We start from the raw sequence: 9,926 nt of genomic DNA, 5'->3' as shown, positions 1-9,926 counted from the left end.
GAGCACTCTGCAGCAGGTTTTTGTCAAGGATCTCTCTTTACTTTGCTCCATTCATCTTTCCCTTGATTCTGACTAGTCTCCCAGTCCCTGCCGCTGAAAACATCCCCACAGCATGATGCTGCCACCACCATGCTTCACCGTAGGGATGGTGCCAGATTTCCTCTAGACTTGACGCTTGGGATTCAGGCCAAAGAGTTAAACCTTGGTTTCATTACACTAGAGAATCTTGTTTCTCATGGTCTGGGAGTCCTTTGGGTGACTTTTGGCTCCAAGTGGGCTGTCATGTGCCTTTTACTGAGGAGGGGCTTCCATCTGGTCACTCTACCATAAAGGCATGATTGGTGGAGTGCTGTAGAGATGGTTGTCCTTCTGGAAGGTTCTCCCACCTCCAGAGGAACTCTAGAGCTCTGTCAGAGTGACCATTGTGTTCTTGGTGACCTCCCTGACCAAGACCCTTCTCCCCTGATTGCTCAGTTTGGCCAGATCTAGGAAAAGTCTTGGGGGTTCCAAACTTCTTCCATTTAAGAATGATGGATGCCATTGTATTCTTGGGGACCTTCAATGCTGTAGAAATGTTTTGCTACCCCAGATCTGTAAATTGACGCAATTCTATCTCGGAGCTCTATGTACAATTCCTTCGACCTCATGTCTTGGTTTTTGCTCTGACATGCACTGTCAACTGTGGGACCTTATATAGACAGGTGTGTGTCTTTCCAAATCATGTCCAAGCAATTTAATTTACTACAGGTGGACTCCAATCAAGTTGTAGAAACATAAAAGATGATCAATGGAGACAGGATGCACCTGAGCTCAATTTCAAATCTCATAGCAAAGGATTTGAGTACTTATGTAAATAAGTTATTTCCATTTAAAAGAAAACGTCATTATGTTGTATCGTGTGTAGATTGCTGAGATTTTATTTATTTAATCAATTTTAGAATAAGGCTGTAAAGTAACAAAATGTGGAAAAATGGTCTGAACACTGAATGAACTGTATGTATTTAGGGAAGCAGCCTGGTACAGGGTGAGTAACCGGGTGGTAGCCGGCTAGTTAAGGCTATTTAACAGTCTGATGGCCTTGAGATAGAAGCTGCTTCTCCGTCTCTCGGTCCCAGCTTTGATGCACCTGTACTGACCTCGCCTTCTGGATAATAGTGGGGTGAACAGGCCGTGGCTCGAGTGGTTGATGTTCTTGATGATCTTTTTGGCCTTCCTGTGACATTGGGTGCTGTAGGTGTCCTGGAGGGCAGGCAGTGTGCCCCGAGTGATGCATTGGTTAGACCGCACCACTCTCTGGTGAGCCCTGCGTTTGTGGGCGGTGCAGTTGCCCTACTAGGTGGGGATACAGCCTGACAGGATGCTCTCATTTGCGTATCTGTAAAAATGCAGGGGCCGAGACAAATTTCTTCAGCCTCCTGAGGGTGAAGAGGCGCTGTTACTCCTTCTTCACCACACTTTCTGTGTGGGTGGAACATTTCAGATTGTCAGTGATGTGTACGCCGAGGAACTTGAAGCTTTCCACCTTCTCCACTGCGGTCTCGTAGATTTGGATGACGACGTGCTCCTTCTGCTGTTTCCTGAAGTCCCCTGTGTTGAGGATCAAATCAAAGTTTATTTGTCACGTGCGCCGAATACAATAGGTGTATACCTTACAGCGAAATGTTTACAGTGAAGTGGAGGTGTTGTTTCCTAACTTCACCACCTGGGGGCGGCCCATCAGGAAGTCCAGGACCCAGTTGCACAGGGTTCAGACCCAGGGCCCCAAGCTTAATGATGAGCTTGGAGGGTACAATTGCGTTAAAGGCTGAGCTATAGTCAATGAACAGCATTCTTACGTAGGTATTCCTCTTGTCCAGATGGGATAGGGCAGTGTGTAGTGCAATGGCGATTGCATTGTCTGTGGACGATAAGCAAATTGAAGTGGGTCTAGGGTGTCAGGTAAGGTAGAGGTGATATGATCCTTAACTAGTCTCCCAAAGCACTTGATGATGACAGAAGTGAGGGGCGATAGTCATTTAGTTCAGTTACCTTTGCTTTCTTGAGTACAGGAACAGTTTTAAGTTCCTCGGCATACACATCACAGACAAACTGAATTGGTCCACTCACACAGACAGCATCGTGAAGAAGGCGCAGCAGCGCCTCTTCAACCTCAGGAGGCTGAAGAAATTTGGCTTGTCATCAAAAGCACTCACAAACTTCTACAGATGCACAATCGAGAGCATCCTGGCGGGCTGTATCACCGCCTGGTACGGCAACTGCTCCGCCCTCAACCGTAAGGCTCTCCAGAGGGTAGTGAGGTCTGCACAACGCATCACCGGGGGCAAACTACCTGCGCTCCAGGACACCTACACCACCCGATGTTACAGGAAGGCCATAAAGATCATCAAGGACATCAACCACCCGAGCCACTGCCTGTTCACCCCGCTATCATCCAGAAGGCGAGGTCAGTACAGGTGCATCAAAGCTGGGACCGAGAGACTGAAAAACAGCTTCTATCTCAAGGCCATCAGACTGTTAAACAGCCACCACTAACATTGAGTGGCTGCTGCCAACACACTGACACTGACTCAACTCCAGCCACTTTAATAATGGGAATTGATGGGAAATGATGTAAATATATCACTAGCCACTTTAAACAATGCTACCTTATATAATGTTACTTACCCTACATTATTCATCTCATATGCATACGTATATACTGTACTCTATATCATCGACTGCATCCTTATGTAATACATGTATCACTAGCCACTTTAACTATGCCACTTTGTTTACATACTCATCTCATATGTATATACTGTACTCGATACCATCTACTGTATCTTGCCTATGCTGCTCTGTACCATCACTCATTCATATATCCTTATGTACATATTCTTTATCCCCTTACACTGTGTATAAGACAGTAGTTTAGGAATTGTTAGTTAGATTACTTGTTGGTTATTACTGCATTGTCGGAACTAGAAGCACAAGCATTTCGCTACACTCGCATTAACATCTGCTAACCATGTGTATGTGACAAATAAAATTTGATTTGATTTGTGGTGGACATCCTAAAGCATGTGGGGACAGCAGACTGGGATAGATATACTCGGGTACCATTTGTCAGATGGTAGCAGAGTGAACAGTCTATGGCAATTTTAGGGCCCTTCCTCTGACACCACCTGATATAGAGGTTCTGGAAAGCAGGGAGCTCAGCCGCAGGGATGTAGTGAGCTGTCTGCACCACCCTTTGTAGCGCTTTGCGGTCAATGGCGGTGGAATTGCCATGCCAAGCGGTGATGCATCCAGTCAAGTTGTTCTACTATAGATTAGGGGTGGGGAACTTCTCGAGGGCATGATTGGTGTCACACTTTTTTTCTCCATCCCTAGCAAACACAGCTGATTAATCAAATTGCATTCTAATCTTAACATCATGATTAGGTGATTATTGGAGTCAGGTGTGTTAGCTGGGGCAAAACTGTGACACCAATCAGACCCTCGAGGACTGGAATTGCCCGCCCCTGAGGGGGATGGTGCAGCTATATGACTTTTTAAGGATCTGAGGGCCCATGACAAATCTTTTCAGCCTCGTGAGGGGGAAGAGGTGCTGCCGTGCGGGTGTGTTTGGACCATGCTAAGTCCTTAGTGATGTGGACACCAAGGAACTTAAAGCTCTCGACCCGCTCCACAATAGCCCTGTCGATGTGGATGGGGGCGTGCTCTCCCCTCTTTCTCCTACAGTCCACGATCAGATCCTTGGTCTTACTGACTTTGAGGGAGAGGTTGTTGTCCTGGCACCACACTGCTAAGTCTCTGACCTCCTCACTGTGGTATGACTCAAAACAGGAATGTCTAAAGTTGTCCGAAGTGCGCCAGGCTGCATGCGAGGGAGAGGCAACTGCTCCGGCGACATAACTAGGGAGAATCTATGATATACCCCTCATGTCCTCTCTCTCAACGGAAATGGTACTGTACTGAATGAACAGTGTAAAAACATTATTATGGCGGCCCAGGGGGTGATTACCATATGGTGTGCTGCATGAGTTTTGCGATTTCAAATGGTCACACCCATATTGCACATGCCACACCCACAAAACGGGACCAAACCAATGTGTATATGTAATTCACTGGAGGAAACATACCTCAATGCAGGGAGGATGAGGTGAAGGCAGAGTATTTACTCTGCCCAAAATCTGTCCAAGTGAGAGAAGCCCTTTTTTTTGGAAGTCTATGAGAGTGTTGAATTATGTGAGGCTTATTTGATAAAATATCATTTTTTAAATATTTAGGCTGCAAAACGCTACAAAACATCACATTACAAAGGTTGAAGCAAACTAAACACACCCCAGGTAAAGAAGTCACATGATTACATGTTTTAAACAAGAACATTTCCACAACATAGAATGCAATTCTCTTTACATTTTAAATATACGTTCTATATAATTTATTCCATATATATAAAGGGAAGTTGCTTTAATGGTCATATTAGACAAGACAATGAAAACAAGGGTAAACTAAACATTTTATAAATACATTACTGTGGCTGCCGCTTATTGATGTCTTGTGAACTGTGCACAGTCAGTGGATGAGGTTGATCTCCACCTATAACATCTATCAATAGATTATGTAAAAGCACATGATGTCACGAACGTGGTCAGGGAAATGACCGGACCAAGGTGCAGCGTTGTGAGCCTACATTTCTTTTTATTATGAATGCCGCCAACAAAAATAAGAACCAACAAAACGACTGTGCAGCTTACTCGGGCTATACAGGCCACTAACAAAAGTCAACTACCCACAACTAAGGTGGCAAAACAGGCTGCCTAAGTATGATTCCCAATCAGAGACAACGAATGACAGCTGTCCCTGATTGAGAACCATACCTGGCCAAAACATAGAAACAGAAAACATAGAAATAAAGAAACTAGAATGCCCACCCTAGTCACACCTTGGCCTAACCAAAATAGAGAATAAAAGCCTCTCTATGGCCAGGGCGTGACACATGATGTAAATGGTTTTTAAATATTTGTTAAAGCAGCAATCACCAGTTGAAACAACAACAAAGCCTCTCCCTGCCCTTGTTTCAGTAAAAAGCTGAGGAATGGTGCTGGAGAATATGTAACCACTCTCAAATTCATAGACAGAGCTATGGATGAAAGGATTCACCATCCATGATATCAATATTATAGTTTTAGCCATGGTTTGAGGCTATACAGTGTTTGTTTACATTTACTTTGCTTATAAACATTTGAGTAAAACAAGCTTATATTTTGGGTTCTGATGGGATACAACAGTTCAACTAAGGCATTCACAAGTTATATTCTTCAAGAAACAATGGGTAAATATCATTAATTGTCCAAAAATGGATGTAGCAACTGCATACTGCCCCTTTATGGTACACATTTCACAATACATTCAATACATCATTTATACTAGATCTCCCATCAGAATATAGAGAAGGAGATGAATAACATTCATCTCATTCTCCTTCTCCATGAAGACTTCTCTGCCTGGCTGCCTTTTCCAACTCAGTTTGGCATCTTGACACCTCTTCTCTGTCATTTTCTCCAGGATCTGCTGTAAAATTGCCTCTAACAAAGCCAGATAAGTCATGGTCACAGAGGAGTCAGCTTCACTCTCACTACATACTGTATCTGTTCATCATACGGAGGGCACCATGGGTATGACATTTCACATCAACTTCCCATTGCCACGTGTCTGTAGAAGACACAACACATTTGTGGGTCACTTTGAATTAGGTTGTCCTTGCTTCCAGTTTTTGAATGAGTAGGCATTCTGGTCTGACCACTTGAAAGAGTCTCTGTGCACAACCTGGTCTCAGAACATTTCGTATAATATTTTGTATGTAAATCAGGACATGTTTGGTATGGTTACATAAGACAGATGGTTACTTAAAGCAAAAACAAAAGTAGGGTAGTTGGTCGGGTGTATAGCGCAAATGTCTAACAACCCAAAGGTTGCGAGTTTCAATCTCATCACGGACAACTTAAGCATTTTAGCTAATTAGCAATTTTTCAACTACTTATTACTTTTTAGCTACTTAGAATAAGGCTGTAAGGTAAAGTAGCTAACCCTTCACCTAACCCTAACCTTAACCCTTATACCTAACCCTTCACCTAACCCTAACCTTAACCCTTATACCTAACCCTTCACCTAACCCTAACCCTAACCTTAACCCTAATACCTAATAGCATGTTAGCTAACCCTTCACCTAACCCTAACCTTAACCCTTAACCCTTATACCTAACCCTTCACCTAACCCTAACCTTAACCCTAATACCTAATAGCATGTTAGCTAACCCTTCACCTAACCCTAACCTTAAGCCTTTTAGCTAACCCTTCACCTAATCCTAACCCTAACCTTAACCCTTTAACCTAACTCCTAAACTTAATCTTAACCTTAACCCTAACCCCTAGTATAGCTAACATTAGACACCTAGCTGGAATTTATAACATATCATACGTTTTGTAAATTCTTAACATATTGTACTTTTTGCAAATTCGTAACATGTCACGTGAAATCGGTGATGGACATCCACAAATGAATACATACCATACGAAACGTAACATATCATGGAGTGTCTCAGATTTAATTACAGAATAATAGGAAATGCTCTGAGACCAGATTCCTGTGCAGGCCGATCCACCTAAATTGTCTGAGTACTTATGTAATTCTGATATTTCCGTTTTCTATCTTTAATAAATCAGCAAACATTTCTAAACCTGGTTATGCTTTGTCAATATGGGGTATTGTTTATAGATTGCTGAGGAATCATTTTTATTTAATCCATTTTAGAATAAGGCTGTAAGGTAACGACATGTGGATAAAGTCAAGGGGTCTGAACACTTACCGAAGGCACAATATGTGGGTTAGGGTTTTAGTGGTTGGGGAATACAAGACATGTATTGATCAAAGTACATTAGGGACTAAAATGATTCAATCTGTATCATGGAAGATCTGTGCTATAGCGCAATTAAAATTTCAAGCCAATGTTCTCGGGTTCGTGGTGACTGCAGGTGACTGCATTCACAGTAAACGTTACATATGGCGGCTCAATCGGAAATTCCCTTCACATTTCTATCGTGCATGTCTGTAACGCTTCAGCAATGTAGATTGAATAGATTCTTGAAAGAAAACAGTACCGCCATGTATGACTTGTGCATTTCAGCATTTATTTTCATCACATCCATCACATATTACGGACATAACGCTGAAAAAGGATACTGACTATGAAAAGAGAGAAGCTATTTATAGACCATATAAAACCTTAACGAAAGTTAGTTTTACCGAAAATGTTTCAAGATGATCCAATGTAAGGTGCATGTTTTACAAAAACCTTTCCTAAAAAACGTTATGTTACATGTAGGTAGGCTTTATTTCAAAAGTTTAAGGAGGAAATTGCAAACATTTGGATCATCACAGAGTAGTTGGCCAAGTCTCAACCTTCTTTGAAACTTTGTGTAGCCCTGTCATTGTTCTTTTATTGTGTATTGCTTTTTTTAGTTCAGTTAGTAAATATTTTCTTAACTCTTACTTTCTTAACCAACATTGCAGTTTTAAGGGCTTGTAAGTAACACTTTTACGGTAAGGTCAACCTGTTGTATTTGGCATGTGAAAAATAACATTTGATTTGGAAGTCCAACATGTAGACTGGATCAGTCTGAACATAGTTTAATTTAGAAATGACTAACTACTTGTGCATGCTCAGGTCGACTTTAACAATGAAGCGCCCAACTTCTCTTCTTCAGTGGAACATTATTAAGCTTGTTCCCATGCAATGAGTACAGAAGGAAAATGACAGCCACTTTACATGTAGTAAGAACCAGCTAAGGCCTCTCTAATCAATGTCACAGCACGAGCACACTGGATTCAACCAGTTAAATGCCTCATGCTGGGCTGGTAAAAATATGTGCAACCCTAGGTGTCTCCAAAGGATAGATTGGGGAAAACTGACTTATAGACCAATGTATACGTAAGACTTTAATGGGTCGTTGGGGACAAGTTTCCATCATATGACATTCTTTAATTTAATCAGCAACTTAATAAGAGCTGCTATCCATAATCATTTTTGAAAACATTTTTATTGACTATTGACTAACAGAAACAGCAACCCGTTATCTGTAATTTAAGGCCTTTGTAAAGGTGTGGTATATGAATGTTATACATCCAATGTTGATCAAGAAAATGCAGTCTCTGTCTCAAGTTCAAGCTGACCAGTAGCCTATGCAAAAGGACGTCAGAACTCCCCTATTGGACATGCAAAAAATGTGCTCTGCATAAAGCAAGAAGTTAGTGGAAATGTCCTTAGCTACTCAACTCCATTCACCTTTTAAAGTTTGCTATGCTTTGTGTTTGCAGGAACAGTGGAGAATCTGTCAGGTCTCTGATAAATAGGCAAAGCTGTCATTGATGCTTTTGTGACGATGATCCCATTTTTGTGATGGTGGTGCTTTTGTGATAACAACTACACAGCGGTTATAGCCACCCATCAGCGGAGGCTGCTGCGGGGAGGACGGCTCATAATAGTGTCTGGAACGGAGCAAATGGAATGGTATCAAGCCATTACTACAAGCCCGTCCTCCCCAATTAAGGTGCTACCAACCTCCTGTGCCACCCATACTGCCAGTGTGCGTTGCGCCATCCAAAGAAAGTATGTGTTTGTGCGTGTTATAGCAGACATGAGAGGGTTCACGTCAGGCCTTTGGGTCCATAGCAGACCCTAGAACATGAAAGGGAAATGACAAATGCCTTTCCGCTCAAGACCACTACAATCTTCCTGGAAATTCTCACTTGGACCTGCATTGCTGTTTCAAATGCTTGAGACAGAGATCAAACTGAATTAGGCTATGTACTGAAGCAGAAGGTACAGTGAATTCATTGGTGCTATGTGCACTTGTTCCTGCAGGTGGCACAAGCGTCTGAGGGAAAGTATTGCTCCTGTGCATTCTCATTCATATCTATAGGCTAACGTACAGAGTATACTGTATGAAAACGATTTTCAATATTTGTTGATGATGTAGAGTGTTGGGATGTAAACGAAATCAAATATAGAATCGTGTCGGATAAACGTTAGATACTGTAAATAACACAATATAATCATGTTTTGTGTAATTATGTGCAGTGAGAGATCTTAGTAAGAGGATGAGAGAGAGGAAGATAAAGAGGGTTTGAGTGTGGAGAGAGAGAGAGTGTGAGAGAGAGAGAGAGAGAGAGAGAGAGAGAGAGGGAGAGAGAGGGGGGGGAGAAGAAGAAAGAGGGAAAGTGAGAGAGATGCGAGAGGTATAGAGACCCCTGCTGAGGGCATGGATATTTTAGGACCTTTTTTCAGGGAGCTGCATTAGGCAGTAAAGAGGAGGAGAGAAAGAGACACAGAGAGAGGGGGGGAGGGAGAGAGAGAGGAAGATAAAGAGGGTTTGAGTGAGGAGAGAGAGAGAGAGGAAGATAAAGAGGGTTTGAGTGAGGGGAGAGAGAGAGAGAGAGGAAGATAAAGAGGGTTTGAGTGAGGGGAGAGAGAGAGAGAGAGGAAGATAAAGAGGGTTTGAGTGAGGAGAGAGAGAGAGAGAGGAAGATAAAGAGGGTTTGAGTGAGGAGAGAGAGAGAGAGAGAGAGAGAGAGAGAGAGAGAGAGGAAGATAAAGAGGGTTTGAGTGAGGAGAGAGAGAGAGAGAGAGAGAGGGGGGAGAAGAGGGAAAGCGAGAGAGATGCCGGAGGTATAGAGACCCCTACTGAGGGCATGGATATTTTAGGACCTTTTTATCAGGGAGCTGCATTAGGCAGTAAAGAGGAGGAGAGAGAGAGAGAGAGAGAGAGAGAGAGTGAGAGAGAGAGAGATGGAGGGAGAGACAGAGAGAGAGGGAGAGATCCTTTTCTACAGTGGGCAACTCAGCCCACACTAACAAAAGCTCCATCATATCAGAGGTGTA

The sequence above is a fragment of the Oncorhynchus masou genome, chromosome 33 (genome assembly GCF_036934945.1).
Source record: "Oncorhynchus masou masou isolate Uvic2021 chromosome 33, UVic_Omas_1.1, whole genome shotgun sequence".
Taxonomy (NCBI): domain Eukaryota; kingdom Metazoa; phylum Chordata; class Actinopteri; order Salmoniformes; family Salmonidae; genus Oncorhynchus; species Oncorhynchus masou.
This window is presented reverse-complemented; position numbering follows the sequence as displayed.